The sequence below is a fragment of the Heteronotia binoei genome, chromosome 10 (assembly GCF_032191835.1).
Source record: "Heteronotia binoei isolate CCM8104 ecotype False Entrance Well chromosome 10, APGP_CSIRO_Hbin_v1, whole genome shotgun sequence".
NCBI classification, from domain to species: Eukaryota; Metazoa; Chordata; class Lepidosauria; order Squamata; family Gekkonidae; genus Heteronotia; species Heteronotia binoei.
This window is the reverse complement of record NC_083232.1, coordinates 78477039-78496950: the sequence shown is the minus strand read 5'-3', so window position 1 is coordinate 78496950 and position 19912 is coordinate 78477039. Positions and strand designations below refer to the sequence as shown.

The window sequence follows — 19912 nt, the reverse complement described above, 5'->3', positions numbered from 1 at the left end:
TTTTATGGTTAAAATGTGCAGAATTGATTTTACTGTATATTGTTTTTCTATGTGGTTTTTAACTGTAGTTAGCCACCCTGAGCCCGTTAAGGGAGGGTGGGATATAAATTTGATAAAATAAGTAAATAAATAAATAAAATAAGTAACATCCTATTAAACTTATATTAAAGGAGCAGGACATTTCTCTCCAGGCTGTTGGTAACCCTACTGCAATCCCCCCCATACTTTAAGTCCCAGTATAGAAAACAGATAAGCACAGTACTGGATACAATACAGCCCTAGTCTATGTCAGCTCTCCCCAGTTGTTCCTTGCAGCTGAATTGTCTAAGGATCTGGTTACATCATAGATCCCCAGCAGGTGGGGGAGGTCAACCTTATTCCTTGCTTTCTCGCATTGACACTTCCACTGCATTATGTTGCTTCTGTGGATGTATACTGTAGAACACTAGAGCTGCATCATTCTAAGCCCGTTTCCTTTAGTGGACTTTTAAGGGTGTAACTCTATTTAGGATTGTACTGTCCAAGTTTTAAATGCATTGATGTGATGTTGTGAGCTTGCCTAATTGAATGTATGGGCAGGAGAAGATTTTTTAAAAGTGTTATTAAAATTAACAGCCAGTTTACATTTTTTAACTCAAGTTATCAAAAATAGCCATGTTTAAGTACACAACTGACATTGTTGGTGATGAATGGTGTACGTATACGAATGGCCACATCATCCACAATAAGCACATAAATTACAGGGGAGATGGACCTTTCCAATTTCCAGTTCTCTGTTGTAGGTGACTTTGTCCATATAAATGTACTCTCACTGTCATAACTGATTGTGCGATGCAGATACTGTACCATTCAAACTTTGGGGGGCGGGGAGGAATATGCGAACTAGTGCAGTGATTAGGGTGTTGAACTTTGACTTAGGAAACCCAGCTCTACATCCCCTCTCTGCCGTGGAAACTTACTGAATGATCTTGGGTCAATCAGCGTCTCTCAGCCTACCTCACAGGATTGTTGTAAGAACATAAGGTGGGATGAACGAGTTTTTGCTGCTTTGACCTCCTTGGAGAATGATTGGCAGAAAAGGAAAACATTAAAAACTAAAGTGAGCATCAGTCTCAAGGCCAATGCTGCTTATAATCACGGCCATACTATAATATTCATTTTGTCCTTCCCCAGTTTCCAAGCTGCTTTTCAAAGATGCTGGTGATATTTTAAAGGCCAACATTCCACTGGACCACTGACAGGCTGTTGGGGTGGAGCAGATGTGGAAGCTGGAACCGAATGAGTATTTTTGCTCTATGCATCTGGAAAATGGTGCTGTGCCTTTCACATCAAGTGCTTGTTTCCCTGATAAAGAGTGTGAATCCAGTTATTTTCAGCTTTCCCAACATCTCTTTAAAATTTTTATTCATCTGTAGTCTTTTTTTTTTCACCCTGCTTGCCTCAACAACAACGACGACAGTCCCTGACCATCGATGATGCTTCATGATATTGGTAGCTCAATTCTGTTTTGGAATTCTTGGGAACATTTCATGGTTTTCTTCTGAATTTGCCCTGTGCATCTTCTTGTGTTTTGTCTTTTTGCCCACTTTGCTCCGTTTCAGTCAGTCCCTCCGGAGCAGCTTGTACGGGCTGCTGCACACAGGACACCAGGGGATGAAAAGGGAGTTCTGTAGCTGGTGGACAAAATCAGAGCAACTGTTGAAATCCCTAGGCCAGGTGTCCCCAGTGTGGAGCCCACCACATGTTTTCAGAAGTTGCCCAGCATAGCTTATGATTGACCCCTGAAGATCTAATTGGCTGGGTGGACTAAAATAACGTTGTTTCTGTAAAAGCTAGCATTTCAGCATTTGGTTTATTCTCTCATTGCTCTATCCCAGTGCATTCTTTAAAACCACTCCTCTTCTCCTTGCACTTGGGCTTCCTCTTTGTGTTTGGCTCCACCTCCTGCAGCAGCCATTTGGGGGTTACATCCACCAGCCTGCATCAGAATTCTAAAGGTGCTCACAAGTTTGAAAAGGTTGGGGACCCGTGCTTCAGGCAGAACAGGCTGGTTGCTTTCCATACTTTAGCTAGCCTAGGGTTACCAATCCCCAGTTGGGGGCAGGACATCCCCTAGTTTGGAGGCCCTCCGGCCTGATCAGAAAGTGGGGGGAGGGGAATGTCTGCTGGGCACTCCGTTATACCCTATGGAGACCGATTCCCATAGAGTATAATGAAGAATTGATGTGTGAGTATCTAGGGCTCGGGGGGGGGTTGTTTTTTTAGGTAGATGCACCAAATTTTCAGCATAGCATCTGGTGCCTCTCCTCAAAACACCCCCCAAGTTTCAAAAAGATTGGACCAGGGGGTGCCCCTATCCTTCATTATTTTCAAATAGAGGGAAGGCATTTAAAAGGTGTGCAGTCCCTTTAAATGCGATCATCAGAACTCCCTTCAATCCTGCTTGTTACACCCTTGTTCCTGGCTCCATGCTCAAAGTGTCCTGGCTCCACCCCCAAAGTCTCCCCAGAGTCCTCAGATATTCCTTGAGTTGGACTTGTGAGATGTGTGAAAAATGCAAGCAGTTCAAACTTTAGTTTTGCAATATGTGAAATAGTTATCAATCTGTTACTAGTTTCTGGCTGTTTAAGGGCCAGACTACACAATAAGTTCGACATTGGCCCAGTCATGAGCAATGCTCCTTCTAAGCTGTGGTGAGCAAAAATTCTACTTTGTGAGCTACTGGTATTAAAGTTGTGAGTGAGCGATATGGCTACTGCATAAATTAGTTGCTCTTGGCCCATCCTTCCTGAGCTAAGACAAAAAAATGCGTGAGCTGGAGGCTAAAAAACTGTGAGCTAACTCACACTGACTCAGCTTAGGGGGAACACTGGTCATGGGTGTATGACCAGACTCACAGTCAGACGTACATCAGTAGAACAAATCTTAGAAAGCACTCATTCACTCCACTTGGCACTGAAAGTGCCGCAAGGGAGGGGAAGGAACTTCCAGTCCCCGCCCCCACTCTACTTTTGCCAATGAAAAGGGAGGGGGGCTTTTCACCTCTTTTCTCATAGGTCAGGAATATCATGCATTTACACACTTATGAAGAAAGTCCTGCTAGCAGAAAAGGAAAGGACAAAAAAAACACAAACCCCTAGGACAATTCATGGAAAATAGTTGCCAAAACTAAGAGGGAAGGAATTTGGTTGCGGTCCCGTTGAAATGTATCTGAGACCTGATTCAGATACTGTACGCTGCAGCCAAATGAGGTGTTAGAACAGAATGTACCATTTCAAGCCAAAGGAGGGGAAATTCACATTTTAATATTTGCTGTGTAAAAACTCCATGCAAGTACAAAATTAGCACATTAGAGAGAAAGATTATAGACTAGCTTTTCATGTCTTTTGTTAGTCTTTCAATTTATAAGGAATGTTTAATGTAAGGGGAACTTTGAAAAATGTGATCCCTATCCCAAAGTCTAAAGTGGTTCATTCTGCCACCTCAGATTACCACAGTATTCTACTTCATAGGTCTGATCCTGATACTGTTGCTGATTTTTATGACTGGAAAACTACTGTTTCAATAATTTAATCTACAAATTATTATTTTTCATAGGATGATGGAAGCTACTTGCACAAGCAGTGAACTACCAGAAGCCTGGAAAACAAAATTTGGAAAAATGTGTCCTTTAATATCTGCTGTGGGTATTTACAATGGGCAGGGCTGCTCAGCGTGTTATGAAATTGGTGGGCATATTTGAATGTATAGTGCTTGAATTCATACTGTACCCTCTGCCAGAAAACATGCACATTAAATGCAGCTCTGCACACATTAAAAAGGATGTTTCTTTTTCCCCCTCACACATTGTGAGATGTGTGCAAAATGCAAGCAGTTTAAACTTTAGTTTTGCAATATGTGAAATAGTTATCAATCTGTTACTAGTTATACTTAAAGGAGACCGGCAGTTCCCATATGGCCACCAGAACACTCAGATTTTCCTGGAGAAAACACGGTGTCACTGAATGCCTGCTTTTATCTAATATCTCATTCAGACTTCTGGAAAAATTAGAAGATTACAATATCCCGCAGGCATCACTGTTCTCTGTAAACTGGTATTAAGACAAGTGCTGAATCACATATTACTGCATACGTAAGTTAGAACTGAGCTTCCTATTCTTGTTCCCCTGCCCCCTACAAATTCAAGTGCCAAAACAGCCATGGGAAAGGGTATGGTTGTTTCAGCACTTCAAAGGGAATTCTGGGGGGGGGGGGGGCAAGAGCACCTCAGCCTGCCATACTGTGGGCCTAATCAGGATCAGGCCCTTGCAACATTTTTGTCAATAGTATTGTCATTTCCATTACCAGGGGTGGAATTCTAGCAGGAGCTCTTTTGCATATTAGGCCACACTTCACTGATGTAGCCAATCCTCCAAAAGCTTACAAGACTCTTTTTTGTAAGCTCTTGGAGGGTCAGCGACATCAAGGGTGTGTGGCCTAATATGCAAAGGAGCTCCTGCTAGAATTTCACCCCTGCCAATTACCCCACAGCAGACATGAGGAAACTGTAAAGTCTAGTTTGGCCCTTAGCTCATCACATTGCTGGGAGCAAGATGCCATATAATAATGAATGGATCAACAATTGCAGCTGATAGGTAGGATCCTGAACAAAGATAATTTTTTTAGGTAATTCATAATATTGAATGTTACGTCCTTGGGATGAGGGTGATGTAACTCCCATGCATCACAAATCAGTGCATTGTATGTGCTACATAAATGTTAAGTTGAAGAGCAGCAACAAAGGTGTCTCATCCAAAGGCAGATCTGATGTTGTTTGTTCTGGAAGAACACAGTTTCTCCTTCCAGAGAGGTAGCTGTGCTACTGTAATACAAGAAACAGAAATAGGAGACTTGGGTTACCCAAAAGACTAATAAAATGTTTCTATTCCAGTTTAAGCATCGGCGGTCTGTTGTCCATGAAAGTTTATACTGAAATAAAGTTTTGTTAAAGTTAACCCAAGACTCCTATTAAGAGTTAATTATGAAACAGGAATATAGTGTCATGCAGAGACACAGTTTTTGCTTTAAGTCGGTTCCTTCAGATATAAATATCAGTGTAATCAGGGACTTATGCCTGTCACTGAGATCAGGAATAATAATTTCTGCATCTGTGGTGGAGGGGAAGAGTAGCTTTATTGTTAAATTATTTAAAATGGAGATGTAACTTTTACAAGCTTTCGATATGTGACTTTAAAAGCCTAGTGAAAGTTGGCTACGAACAATCTATTACTGATTTGCTTCTGGTTCATAGTCAAGTTTTGCAACTGATCCACAATATTCCCTCTTTGTAGGTATTTCAGATTGTGCCTGCAGCTGCAATGATCACAGCTGGCTGTTTTGGACAACCAGGCTTTGGAACACCGTGGTGGTCTGGAATCACGGTAATAAATTCATAGTAGGTGATTAAAAAACGCAAACTAATTTATTTGTTTTGTCCAAACTAAACATTTCTATTTTGGGTGTATAAAAATAATATGAGGAATCTGGTTTCCACTGAGGCCTCACTCTTCAGTCAGCCCATTGCTTTCTCTAGCTTAGATTGGTAACATCCAGGGCTTTTCTTGTAGCAGGAACTCCTTTGCATATTAGGCCACATACCCCTCATGTACCCAATCCTCCTGGAGGAGGCCCTGTACTAAGAGCCCTGTAAACTCTTGGAGGATTGGCTATGCAATATGCAAAGGAGTTCCTGCTACAAAAAAAGCCCTGGTAACATCTCTCCAAGGCTTCAGCTAGAGGTTCTTCACAGCCCTCTTATCTGAGATTATTTAACTGAAGCTGTTTAGGGATTGAACGTGGAACCTTGGGTATACTGACGAAGCATATATTCTCTGAACTATGACTTATCCCCACATAGATGAAAACCACAATGCATGCAGCTGGCTTATAATTCTGCCAACAAGACTGACACTCAGAATGTAAAATAAAAAAGGCATTCATTACCTTCTTCTTCTTGCAGTTCATGATATCTGGCATTTGTCTTCTCATACTGGTGCTATGGAAGCAGACAGTTGTTTGGGTAAGTTCCTTAGATCAGAAAATGATCAAACTCATGGTACTTTGGTCCCCCCAGTGCTCCACTGTCATAAAAAGTAATTCAAATAAAGAAGTGGTGTGAACATGGCAGAAACAGCAATTCTCAATGTTAAGAAAATTTGTTTTTTGTAAATAAAGATCAGCCTGAACCGTAAAACTTTCCAACTGTCATCTATTAAAATAATGCTCCAAGTCTGGAAAGTGATAGAAAAGATAAGCAGTAGCTTGCAGAAGAATAATATGTCAGCTAAATATTTGAGCATTTAAGTTACAGTTTAGAGAAAGTGGGGGACCTACAAGGACTTGCAGGGGGCATTTCATCCTTCCCTTCCCTGAGAACCCTGATAGCCTCTCCCCTTTCCCTTCTTCCTTTTTCTCCTTCTCACTTACCATCCACTTAACTTTTATTGTTCACCCTCCTTCGTGGTGGTGAAAATTGTTGTCAAGTCTCAAAGTACTAACCAGGGATGTCCCTGCTTAACTTCTAATATCTGATGACATCAGGCTAGCCTGGGCCGTCTATGTCAGGGTGCCCCTCCATCTCACACTATGTTTATTATTTATTTGCTTCATCTATACCTTACCTTTCTCTGTAATGAGAATCTAGAACAGCTTACATCATTCTCCTCTCCTCCATTTTATCCCCACAACAACCCTGTGAGGTAAGAGTAGGTTGAGATGGTGTGATTGGCCCAAGGTCACCCAGTGAGCTTCCACAGTAGACTGGGGTTTGAATGTGGGTTTCCCAGATCCTGGTCTGAAACTCTTAACTACCATATAAGGCAGGGCATGTAAGGCAGAAATGTTCCACCAGGCCTTTGATTGAGGGCAGTGACGGGACAGTATGCAGTCTGGTGCTCCTTGGGTTACTCTCCCACCCACCCTTTACCTGCCTTCTAGAAGCTTGGGGACCTGCAACTTAATCCCAAATTAACCACCATCCAGAACTGTTTTTAATTATAAACTGTATTGTGTTTGAATAGTAATTTAAATTAATTGAAGTAGGTTGTGTTTTATTTTGATGTAAGCTGCCCCGAGCCCTTTTCACAGGGAAGAACAGCCAAAAAGATAAGAAGGGCACTGGGTTTCATGGGCTGCTTGCTGTTGAACAGGAGCCAGGCTTGGGGGAGTCAAGCAGGTCACCCTTTGGTTGCTCCCAGACCTGTCCTTGATGAATCCTTCATTAAAGGCCAAAACAGCCCTGAAAAGGGCACTGCCTTTTTTGACAGAAACCTAGGCTTGAAGGCTAGCAATATTGTTATGATTGTCTATCAATGGCTACTGAGGGCGTTCATTTTTTTAAAGCTACCGGCATTGTTTCTGTTACTTTGGAGGAGGGGTATTAACCTCCAGAAATGTTCGTTTTAAAATTCAGATGTTTCTGTAAACTCAGGGCCATGCAGATAGGGCCATGTTGGGAATTAGGACTGATACTATAGCACAATGCTGAATTCCTGCAAGGGCTCAACAGGGTTCAGCATTAGTTTTCCATGCCAGATTTTGACAAAAAATTACTCTGAGGTAGATTTGTGTGTGTGTGTATATATATATATATATATACACACACACACCATTTTTCTTCTTGGCTCCTGGTGGCTTAATAGAGGCAGGCGATGCTTTCCATAGCTTGCAGATAAATAGAATCAGCCTGGTAAATAACATCCCATTAAGCCATCTCCAAACATTAAGATTATGGGGGAAAGATTTCCAAATTAGAGGATGTGGGACTTGAGCCTCAGCAACTTTTTAGAAAATAAAGGCCGTTTTCGCACTTACCTTAAGCCGGAGCGACGAAACCTCTTCACCGCGCAGTGTCTGCACGGTTTTCACACTAATTGCTCCGGAGCACCTGGAAGAGCCGCAAAGTCCCGCGGCTTTTGCGGCGCAAATGTAAACCGCCAAAAACTGGTTTACATTTGCGCTGCAAAAGCCGCGGGACTTTGCGGCTCTTCTAGGTGCTCCGGAGCAATTAGTGCGAAAACCGTGCAGACGCTGCGCGGTGAAGAGGGACGTCGCTCCGGCTTAAGGTAAGTGCGAAAACGCCCAAAGTCTTCAGTTCTGGCACTCTGCAGCTAAAACTGGGCTAACTTCAAGCCCATTTGGGAAATCAGGACTATCTCTTTTGGCCTCTTCCCCGTAAAACTCTAGCTCTAAGTCCAAAGCCTACTCACAAAACAGAACTCCACTGCTGTTTAATGAAGTTTTCCTTGGTCCTGCTTTCTTTCTGCCCTTCCTCTCCTTACTTCAGTTCTCTATAACTCCACTTGTCCATCTCCTCAACCCACTGCCTACTCTATCCCTTTTCTATCAAGGTGCAATCGCACACACTAAATAATGCACTTTCAGTGCACTTTCCAACTGGATTTTGCCAGTTCACACAGTAAAATCCAGTTGGAAAGTGCAGTGAAAATGGATTGAAAGTGCATTATTTAACATGTATGATTACAGCCTAAATCACCTGGTTGCAAGCTTCTCTGTTGCTCCTGTGCTTCTTTCTACAGTCCCAACTTTCACCTTCCTCACTTGCATAGAATACACACATGAACCAGCCCGATACTAAATCAGACCATCAGTCCATTCTCAGGCAGAGGCCTTTCACATCACCTGCTGCCCGGTCCTTTTAACTGGATGTGCCAGGGATTGAACCAGGAGTCTTAAGCAGAAATTCTTCCATTGCGCCACAGCCTTTCCTCTCCATTTGTCCTCCCTTTCTTGACAATACAGCTTCTCCTAGCCCTAAACCATGTTTCAGTTTTGTCGCCTAAGCTGGTATGTTCATTTTCATTCTACTGAAAACAGATTCCCTCTGAGCAGGAAAATCTAGGAGCTTCCCAAGGTGTATCATGGCAGTCCAAAAAAATGGATAGAGAGGTATTGATGGCCGTGTGCTTGTCCATTGTGAACCTGAATAGTTAACTGACAATTGGGTTTTTTCTTTCCTCCAGGAAAAATTGACTTTCATTGTTATGATTCTTAGCATGCTGATAGCAATACTGGCTGTAACTCTTTATTCTTTGGAATTTGCTCTGGCTACCTTGCCTCAAAGTCCCTTTCCTCACCGTGGGCTCAATGTATGTACCTTCTGATTCATTTTATTTATGCCACCTGTTTTTGTTGAATTCTTGTATTATTTATTTTTAAAAATAATGTTGTGCTTTTGAATTAGTGTTTGCAACTTGAAGCCTTTGCATTAAAATTTTTGTACGTAATATTGCACATATGCTCTGGGGAGTGCTGGGGCTGTCATTTTTGTTGTGTGCCAAGCAGACAGGCAGAAATATAGGACTTGTAGCAAAGGGAAAGTTGTGTCATTGTGCCGTGGAAACTGCCCCTAACGGGTTTTTGCATGTGATGCAGCTCAGGTAGAGTGGCCAACAGCCTGGAGGGGAGAATAAAGGTGTTCCCCCTTTCACAGAGTCTTAATGTGGGAAAATGGGTTACTAAAGCTTTTGAGGGTCCAGAGGTAGACAACATCACCTGGTAGCCAATATGCCATTAAGCCTCTTTTAAAGGAGCAGGACTTTTTCCCTACAGGATGTTGGCAATCCCTTGCACCTGTTAAAGACACAATGCCTCTAGAAAGAAACAAGGTAGCGACTAAGGATCTGTATCTGTCACAGATATTTAGCCAGTTGACTAAAATCCTCTTAAATTCCAATAATCACAAGGAATTTAATGGACATTCTACAGGTTATACCAAATGAATGGAAGAATGAGGTTGGGGTTGGACTAGATGACCCTGGAGGCCGCTTCCAACTCTATGATTCTATGAATGCCGGACTATACAACTGCAAGACCATGTTAACATTTCTTATCTGAATAGGTTCAGAAAAACAGTGCATGCTGGGGCCTGGGGGAGGACAGGTTAAAACCCAAGGCCAGCACCAACATACCCTGAAGTGGGGCAGCTTCCAGGGCCGAAGCTTTCTGGGAGGGCCCAGTGCTACTGCTCTCCCATCCCCCACCCACTTTGCCCCACCTGCTGACAAGCCTTCCTACCATCCATGTAGATGGCCACACACACACAGCACAAGGGAATGTGCACATGTGCAGTGCATGCAGCTGGAACATGGGATGGGGTTGGGAGGGCTTGCAAGCAGATGAGCTGGTGTGGGAAGGCACAAGGACAGGCAGTGGGGCACAAGCCAGGAGAAGGGAGGAAAGCACAGGAACTCCCTGTCCAGCCCCAAGCCTGGAACCAGCCTGACTCAAGACTTCTCCATGCACCATGGGCCCAGTCTGAATCAAGACCACAGACACTACGGTCAGGCAAGCCTGATCTCGTCAGATCTCAGAAGCTAAGCAAGGCCAACTCTAGCAGGTATTTGGATGGGAGACCAACAGTTGGGAGGCAGGAGCAGGCTGTATCAAGCTTCTTCTCTGAACATCCTCCATGCCCCAGTAAGGGTCCCAAGACACTATGACTTCCAGGCATGCATGTACATACACACACACAAAAAGACCAGGGACACTAGGAAACACAAAACTCCCAGAGCAGGTCATGAGCTTTGTAATATATGCATCAGCCCTGACTTTAAAGGGGAATTCCAGCCCTGAAGAGTGCTGCACTGCAATGTGGTCTAGTGCAAGTAGAAGTTACCCAGGCTGACCGTTACCCTACATTCCTCAGAAGAATTGCTGAATACAAAGAAGATAAATAAAAGAAGACTTTGTTGTGACTTTGAACAATAGGATTCAAATGTTATAGGCAACCACTTTTAAGAACAGTGCAAGCTCAACTTCTAAATAAATAATTCTGTAAATCTTGGGTATCAGCAATGTCATATCCTACAAAATGGAGAAAGGAACTTCGTATATAATATATATTAAAGGATTTCCCTTTCTTTGTTTTTCCTAGTCCACAGAGTTGATTCTTCACTACAATATAAATACAGCCCAACTTGTGCTGGCGGCCTTTGAACTTGGCATTTCTGCTTGGATTTTGCATATACTTCAAGAAGCAAGAAAGACACTGGTGCATTAAAAAAAACCACAAGTTTGAAGAAACAGGTTGCATGCCCCTGAAAGCTCATTCCACAATAAAATTAGCAAGGCCACAGGATTATCTGTTGGTTTTGCTGCAGTAGACTAATAATGACCTTACAGAATGTATCATTAGCACATGAGCTTTCATGATCAAACATAACTGTTTCTTTCTGTTTCCCTCTCTCTTTCTCCCCTAACCTCCTTTTCTGTGGTAAGCAACTGAGGTTTACTACAGAATTTGTTGATGAAGGAAAGTACTGTGTGTGAGTTTGTCTGAGCGCTGCGAATAAACTGTAGCTGAAGTGTCCTTGAGTGAGAGCCAGGATATCAACAGAAGAGTTTTAATATTCCTGTAATACCTACCAGGGTTTTTTTTGAGCAAGAATGCTGGTCTAGTAAAAGTAGAAGTTACCCAGGGGGTGTGGCCTAATATGCAAATGAGTTCTTGCTGGGCTTTTTCTACAAAAAAAAGCTCTGATAATTGCAGATGGTCCCTTGAATGGAGAAACCATTCTTAGGACGGGTCTGAGGAGAGTGCAGAGACATTAAGCAGCTTACAGCTGGAATGAGCAAAGGGGCAAGAATAGAAAGTTTTGGTCCAGCTTGCTGAAATTAGGGGTGTAGGTTTGGGTGGGTGAATGGTCCTCTCTGTGAGAGATGTTGTACCTCAAAGGAAGAACTGTTTGCCTTCACTTCTGTGGTGCTTGTATATTTGTAAATAAAAAAAAATATTACAAAGACATCTCAAGTCTCCAGTGCTTCCTCAACCAAAGGACTACGAGTTTTTGTCAAGCCTGAATCTGTCATTTCATCAAAATGCCTTTCATGAGGAAAGCCTTTGCCAGCAATAATCTCTGGATAGGGGAGGATGCAGTAATTATCTGTACACAGAGATTTACTGCATTCTTATGCTATGGAACAGCCTGAGAGTGGGGGTAGGCTACTCCAGTATTTTACCCCCCTCTTTCTTTAAGGGCTGCAGTTTTATTTTTCTCCATGAAAGAGAGTGACTGATATTTGTAGGTGAAAGCACAGAGGTGCACACAGTGACATTACAGGGGTGCAGGCTAAATTGTCTCTATTTCTCCAGTGATATCAGTGTCCAAGGGCAGGCATTTCTCCCCTACACACACTTCCTCAGTTCTAGATTGTAGCCCATTTACTCTGCTCCACAGCAATCAATAGGAGTCTGTAGCTGGGTCCTGCCTTTATATAGGACAAGATCATGTTTCAGCTTTCAATGTCTGCTGGAATTCTTCAGGTGCCAATAACCCCCCCCCCCCATATTTCCTATTAATTTAACCTGTGCCTTCATGTAATAACAATGCCAGCTGGGCTGGGTCTGTTTGGAAAGATAAACACAAATCAGATATTAAAAATACAGAAACTTGTGGGAGAGAATTTTAGCCTCACTGGACATATTTGAAGTTTCAAAGGAAGACTTCACCTCAGCATGAAGATGTTGAGTTGCAATTCATATAGAGATTGATACTATCAGACTTGGACTCAATAGGAACTGGGAGTGGGTTGCTCACTTCAAAAGACAATTGTCCATCAGAGGGTTTATGTATATTATTAATCTTGCTTTGCCACATCATCACCTGTTGAAAGTAATGTGCACCCCTCTGATGGGACTGTTTATTATTTGAGCTGGATCTCATTTTTATTTATTTGCATGCAACACGCGTATATTTTGGAGTGCTGGGCCTTCTGGCCTGATTTTGTGATCTTTCCTCCTTTCTTCTGTTTTTGCCTATGTATATCTTTCTGCCAATTACACATAACACTCCATGCATCTGATGAAGTGGGGTTTGTCTTACAAAAGCATATGTTGACATTAATTTGTTAGTCTTTTAAAGTGCCACAATACTGTTGTTTTGGCTGCACCATATCCAGCTACTGTAGAGTTCACATTTTCCTAAGACTTTGAAAAGAAAACTCAATTGATTTTTTTAACATTTTGAAATGCTTGAAAATTACTGGGATATGAATTTCAAAAGATACCTTTTCCAGTTCTAAATACTAAGGAATACGATCTTTTTTAAAAAGCAGAATTAAAGATCAATCTGAATAAGATATATATTTGAAATAATAAGCATCGGTCAAAACACAGCATGTTTTTATAGAAGTCTCAGCACGATTATTCTTGACACAGTGATCTAAGTTGGATCCACACTAGATTTTCCCTGCTGGTGCAATTGTGATAGAAAGCTGGAGGAAGGGTTGCAAAAAGTACATCTTGTACTTCATACAGCAAAAACTGCAGGGCAGGGTGACTGAGTAATGACACAAGATGCTACTTCTGAGCACACCACTATGCAGTACAGATCATGGTTGGCTGATGTGACTCACCTCTGTGTGGAAACACTGATATGGAACACTTAATCTGGTTTATTCAATCTTATTCAAGCCTTATCTCTCTTATTCAACAGTAAAGGAAATGCATTCTGAACATTTTTAGGAGCACAGTAATCTATCCTTACTTCATATGTTCTGGAGGGGTTAAAACCCTACCTTTGGATGGTAATGCTGGGCTAATTCCTGGTAAACCTGGTACAAATTAAGCCCTGCTACTAGCAATGGTGTGAATCAGTTTACAGATTTGTCCTGTTTTGTTAAAGCAGCCACAATTGTAGAGGGTTCTACAAAATAAGGAAATGTGGGATGAAAACCTTGTCAGAAAGAAAATACAGTATAATATTAAGAACAGGACTTGGGGAGGGGTGATACTATCAAGCTGACTTCCAAGAGATTCAGTACAGAAAACCAGAAGTACTTCTTCACACAGCAGGTGGCTGAGTTGTGGAACCCACTGCCACAAGATGTATTTATGGCTGGTGGTTTAGAGAGATTTTCAAGGATGTTGAACACACTGATGGAGGATTGGTCTGTTCCTGGCTGTTAGCCCAATGGGATCTCCTGGTTTGACCAGTGCCAGAAATAGAATGCTGGATTCGAGGCACATGCCACTAAACTGTATGATTTGGCAAGGCTACTCTTAGGTTCTACTGGCCATTTTCCAGACAGGCCTCAAGGTCCAAGCACCTTTTCAGGCAAAAAGCTATGCTTGTTTACTGGGTAACAAGCCACATCGAGTTCAGTGGGACTTACCTCCCTCTTCATTGTGCAACAAAAATACTGCCTTGCTGCACAAGGGTCACCTTACAGTATTAAAGCCCCCGGTTTAAAAAAGGCACAGCTATAACAATCTGACGCAAGTGTGGGGCAGTAGGGTTGCCAGCCTCCAGGCGGGGTATGGAGATCTCCCGGAATACTAACGGATCTCCAGACGACAAAGATCAGTTCTCCTGGAGAAAACGGCTGCTTTGAAAGGTAGACACTGTGACATTGCACCCTCTTCGCCCCAAGCTCCGCCCTCCCCAAAACTCGACACCCCCCATCACCAGCAACATCCCAACCCGGAGTTGGCAACACCCTGAAACTCGCATCCAAGAACTCCAAATTCGAGTCCCCCCTCAGCCGGTAAAGAAGCTCCCTGGGCCAGCCACCGGCTCTCAGCCAAGCTGTGAGCAGAAAACGGGAGAGGAGAGCCGCCTACTCGCCCCAAGCAAACTCCTAGTAGGAAGGGCAGGAGGAAAACGCCGCAGGGGGACGGCGGCCTCGTCTGCTTCCTTCCAGCCTGCGCTGCCGGAGGAGGACAAGGAGGGGGCGCTCGCTGCCCAGGATCTGGCGGCCCCAACCGGCCGCAGGAAGTGCTCGCTTTGGCTTCGCCTGGAAGTGAACCGAGGCGGCTGGGCCGCTCGCTGCAGCCCTCCTTGGTCTTGGCTCTGCTCCGGCTTGGGCGGCCCTGCGGTCGTCATGGCCCAGTCGAGCAGATACCGGGAGGAGAGGAGCAGCGTCAAGCGGCACCGGAGCCACAGCGAGGCCTTGCCGGGCGGCAGCTCGAACAGGGGCAGCAGCAGCAGCAAAGGGCTGGAGCTCAAGGAGGAGAAGAGGAGGAAGCGCGAGGCCCAGGAGCTCCAGCCCCCGCGGTCCTCGTAAGGGCGGCTCGGAGGGTGTTTTGTGGAGCCGGGGTGGGGGGCAGGTACATGGCCGCTGGGTTCCCGGGAGTTGCCCAGCTGCCAGGAGGGCCCTGAAGAAGGGTGGCCACCTGTGGGTAGCAGAGAGGATAAAAAGCTGGTATTGCAGTGGGGGGAAAGCTGATGACATTTGTCTACTATGGCAAGATCAGGGTGCCGTTTTTTTTAAAAAAAAGAAAATGGTAGCACTGTCTAGAAAAGAACGGTCCCAGTTTTGAGCAGTGTTTCTGTGATCTGAAACTGTTGCTGCGAGTATGAATTAGAATAAGACCTGCAGGAAAAAGAAATGACTTGTAAAAGGCTATCTTTTTGGGTCTTCGGAAGTATCGCTGGCAGCTTCCAAAATGGGCCCTTTCACTAACCTGCTTCCTGCCAGTTTCCTCATGTGGAGAAAGTGAAAATATTGAAGGGGCAGATGCTAAAAAAAAAAGCATTTCTCTCCCCTTACCTTTGTTTTGATTTAATATTCCCCTTTGCTTAAGTAGTAAAAGTCTTAATAGAGTTATATTTCCCTTTCATTCCTCTCCTCACGCAGCTATGAGGAAATTCCTTCAGGGCAGATTAAGGTAGGTTGATATGGCCTAATGCTTCTTTTTACATATTTCAGTAACATTTTAAAGGTGCTTCTTAACTTCACAGAGGTGATTGCCAAATTCTCTGTTTGTCCAGTATATCCTGAGGTGATTTTACCACGTGGGGTCTGTTTGTCCATAGATAATGCTCAGTGTATTGTACTGAGTGTAACATGTATGACTGTCTGCCAGGTGGACAGAAGTCATGGAGGTGTGTGCTCAGTGCAAGGAGCTCCTGGTTCTCAAAGAACAAGTTTGCACCCTTGAGGCCAAGGTGGCTGACCTGGAGAAGCAGAGACAGTCACTTAGGGACACAGATAAGACTCTTTGGGACTTCTTAGATGTGTCCCACTCTGAGAACGGCAGTCCTGCTGCTGTCAGGGAACTAGAAAGCCAAGGGGAAAAAGGACACTGTGTTGCTGAGGGGAGTGTTCCCTCAGAAGGAACCCCTTCTTCAGTTGGTCAACAGGTGTCCTTTCAGACCAAGGAACCATCCCTGGGCAGGGAGGGAGGGAGGGGGTTCTAGATTATTCAATCTTTAGACATGTAGATAGGTGGGTTGCAAACCTGCATACCTACCTGGCGGAAAGGTAGCAGGCGTTATGCATGATCCTGACAGGCTGGTAGACAGTGCTGGGGAGAAGCCAGTCGTTGTGGTATATCTTGGCACTGACAATGTGGAGAAATATAGTTGTGTGGTCCTTGAGGATTAAGACAGGAGACTCAAGGCCAGGACCTCCAAGGTAGCCTTCTCAGAAGTGCTGCCCATTCCATGAGAGGCAGGCACAAATTAGGAGTCTCAGTACCTGGATGAGATGATGGTATAGGTGATTTATTAATACATAGGTGTGCATCAGTAATATAGAAGAGGAAAAAGACATTAATGAATGAGGAAGCTGTAAGCTCCAACAAACTACATATACATGATGCTGTGTACACAGTTTAAATTTTTAAAAAATGAAACAGTGGGGGATTTGTCATGCATTCTCCCACTGCATAAACAAGATCAGAACCCCAAATCAAGGAAAAATTTGGACAACAAGAATGTCAGATCCTTCCCAATTCACCCTTAGTATAGAAGACAATGAAAGGGTTATTTAGAAGCCTGGTGTAGTTCTAATAAATATTTTCACCTTGCACCTGGTAGATAGCACCCCCCCACACACACCTACTGGCGCAGCCATTTGTTTCTCCCATATGTTAGAAATACCATAAATGTAAGTTGGCTTTGTGATGCATTCTAAACCTTTGATATATGGTCAGATTGTGTTTTCTGCATTCATCATGCAAAACAGTTAGATATGTTTTAAAGCTTTTTCCTTTTCAAGGCACACGAAGATTCCGTGTACGATGTAATAAGGGAAAATAAACATCACGAGAAAAAAATGCGGTAAGCCAGGCTTTCTTTTAAAACATATCCAGATATTAAATAATAAATGCTTAGCATTTATATGGCCCATGGGTGTTCAGAGGGCTCTGTATACATTGGGTTGGATCCAGTCAGGTTTTTCATGCCATCTTGCTCAGTTCCCCTCCCTACTACAGACCTCGTCCCACATGGCTTTTCTACCAGCAGGTCCAGCGATCCATAGCATAGCCTTTTTGGTGGACAAAGAGGACCCCTCCTTCCTTTTTCTCCAGTAGAAAGGTTGGTGTCATCCGACCCATTATCTTTTGTAATCTTTACAAAGAGCCAGCGATTAGCCTAGATACCAATTCTGACTCAGCCATGAAAATTGCTAGCTGACCTTCGACCAGTTACTCTTTCAGCCAAACATACTTTGTGACATTTTAGTTATTTACTTCCTTACTTCTATTCTCCTCTTTTCTCCCTTTGGGGGACGTGAGGTGGCTTTCGTTGTTCCTCTCTCCTCCAGCTTCTCTTCACAATCACCCTGTAAGGTTAAGTTAGGCTGAGAGCATGTTATTGGCCCAAAGTTGCCCAGTGAGCTTCCATGGCAGTGTGCAGATTTGAATCTTGTGTCACCCTAAGGGCCTTAGAGAAGGGATGGGGCAAAATTGTGACAGACCTGTGCAGCTTAGCAGATGGAGTGATGGAGACCAGAGTTCAGATCTGCGTTATGGCCTGAAGCTCACTCTCTCAGCTGACGTACCTCTTAGGGTTCTTGTAAAGATAAAAAGGGAGGAGAGAATAATTGAGCATCCTGCATTGAGCCCTTTGAAATAAAGGGTGGGATAAAAATATGTTGCAGTGTTGCCAATGAAGGATTGGGGCTGAGAGAGGGAGTGGGCTGCCTAGCACAACTTTCTGAGGTCAGAGATGAGATCTGAACTCAGTGCTTTCTGGTTTAAAACTCAAGGGTCTTAAGAGACTGCCCTTCAGTAGGTCTGAACTACTGATGCTTTCGAAATTCGGTGCCAGTTCAAGGGAAAGCACACACGCACCATTTACCATCCATATCCTTAGTCTGGTTATTGTGTCTCCAGCATACAGTTTATATTTAAGCAAAAATGAAACAGGCAGATGGTCCAACAAAATGGGGGAGAGCGGGGGAGTGCATAATTTAATTTCATGGGTCCATTTATGCATGTAGGATGCAGCAGTTGAAGCAGCTGCTTGAAGCGTCTACTCGGATGGCAGCAGAAGAGACAGAAGAAGACAGCCCTCCAGGTCTAGAGGAAATAGAGATAACAAGGAAAAGAAGGGTGAGGAGAAGAAGAAGAAAGCATAAAAGAGGAAGCACACATTTTCCAGATCAGAAAGAAGGTCAGAATCGGACTGAGGACGTGTGGCCAGCTTTGTGAAGTGTTGGGAGGCATCCAGATCCTCCTGAGAGGTTTTGTGGTCGTTTGGATACGATCTGCAGGCATGTTTACCTGCTCCGTGGTGATATTTTGCAAATTGCCTTATCACAGGGTCTTCTGCTGTATCTTTGCATTGCATTTCTCACCCATTTAAGATTTAAAACCCAGTTTGAAGGTTTGGTGCAAGACCTGCTGTGAAAGAGAATTGCCTCTAGTATTCCCTGGGACTTTCCTTGCTAGGGGGGTATTGGTCTGCAGATTCTTGCATATTATTTTAGCCTCCTAAGAGGCTGAAAGCCATTTGGCAGTAAATTAATCTGGAATCCAAGGTGGGAAGCAGGAGAGGAATTGCCAGTAGGGAAGCTTGCAAAAACACTGCTGCAGCCTATGCACAAGGACCCTCCAGCTTGTAGCTTAGGAGAATATACAGATGGGCAGTTGCTTAGAGTCATGAAAGTGAAATCTCTGCCCAGTGGCACCTAGCAGGCTAAGAAGGGTGATTTTTTGGCCAGCCAGACTTATGTTTTTTGAAGCGAAAGGCAGCAGTAGCCGGAACAAGAGTAAGATTTTATGTGGCTTTCATACTGCAGAACCTTTGAAATGAAAAGGGTGCTTTTTCAGTGTGAGAAAGCAATCTTTACTTCACAGAAACTGTGGTTTGTACCCTGTAATTCATGGAGATGTTTTATAAATACAATTGTACTTGAATAGAAAGAATGTTATTGTGATGATTTAGAGTTATACATGAGTGTTCCTTTAAATATTTGGTAAGTTGCAGAAAAATAAGGGGGGGTGAAGAGGGGGATGAGTGAGGGAAGTGATTGGTTGATGCCTGAGACTGTATAAGCAGAGCTGTGTGTGGTGAGAGAGAAGGCAGACGTTATCAGGCTGTCAGCAGTCTACAGAGTCTGAGAAGCAGTCTCGTTAGAATCCCATATAGTGCTGTGAAAGGCATTAAGGAAAAGTAGGATACTTATAGACTAGAGGACAAATTAGTGACTAGAGAGAGTCAATTCCTAATATTGTCAAAGTATTATAAGTGTGTGAGAGAAAGCAGCTGACAGAAGCCTGAGTTTAAAAGGGAAAGGTTTATTTGAGCAAAATATAATAATGATTGGACATTTCTGAAGAAAAAGGAGTTTGAGAGAGAGGAGTGATTAGGAAGAGAAAGACCATGAGACCTCGGTCAGAAGTTATTAATATACATGCTTTTTGTCACTGAAGAGATAAATTGCAAAACATATTGAAACCAGTACCCTTATTGTACAAATAATGTTTCATTTTGTTTTATGTTAACCCAGAGTCCTATGCTACTAAAACATTAGTCTCGTCCTCAGGATCACGTAGACCCACCAAAGAAGCCTTCAAACTTGGGCACAATGCTATAGGAAAGGCTAACTAATGAACATATGAAGCTGCCTTATACTGAATCAGACCCTTGGTCCATCAAAGTCAGTATTGTCTTCTCAGACT

At 43.5% G+C, this 19912-nt stretch overlaps 1 long non-coding RNA gene across 1 annotated transcript; it reads right to left on the bottom strand.

Annotated features, from left to right (window-relative positions):
• Window positions 1-1369: 1369 nt before the first annotated feature.
• On the bottom strand, window positions 1370-14724 carry LOC132577872 (uncharacterized). Its single transcript, XR_009555858.1, has 3 exons — window positions 14481-14724; window positions 5983-6119; window positions 1370-1673 (listed from the first exon to the last, which is right to left on the bottom strand). It is a non-coding gene; the product is annotated as an uncharacterized LOC132577872 (long non-coding RNA).
• Window positions 14725-19912: the final 5188 nt, after the last annotated feature.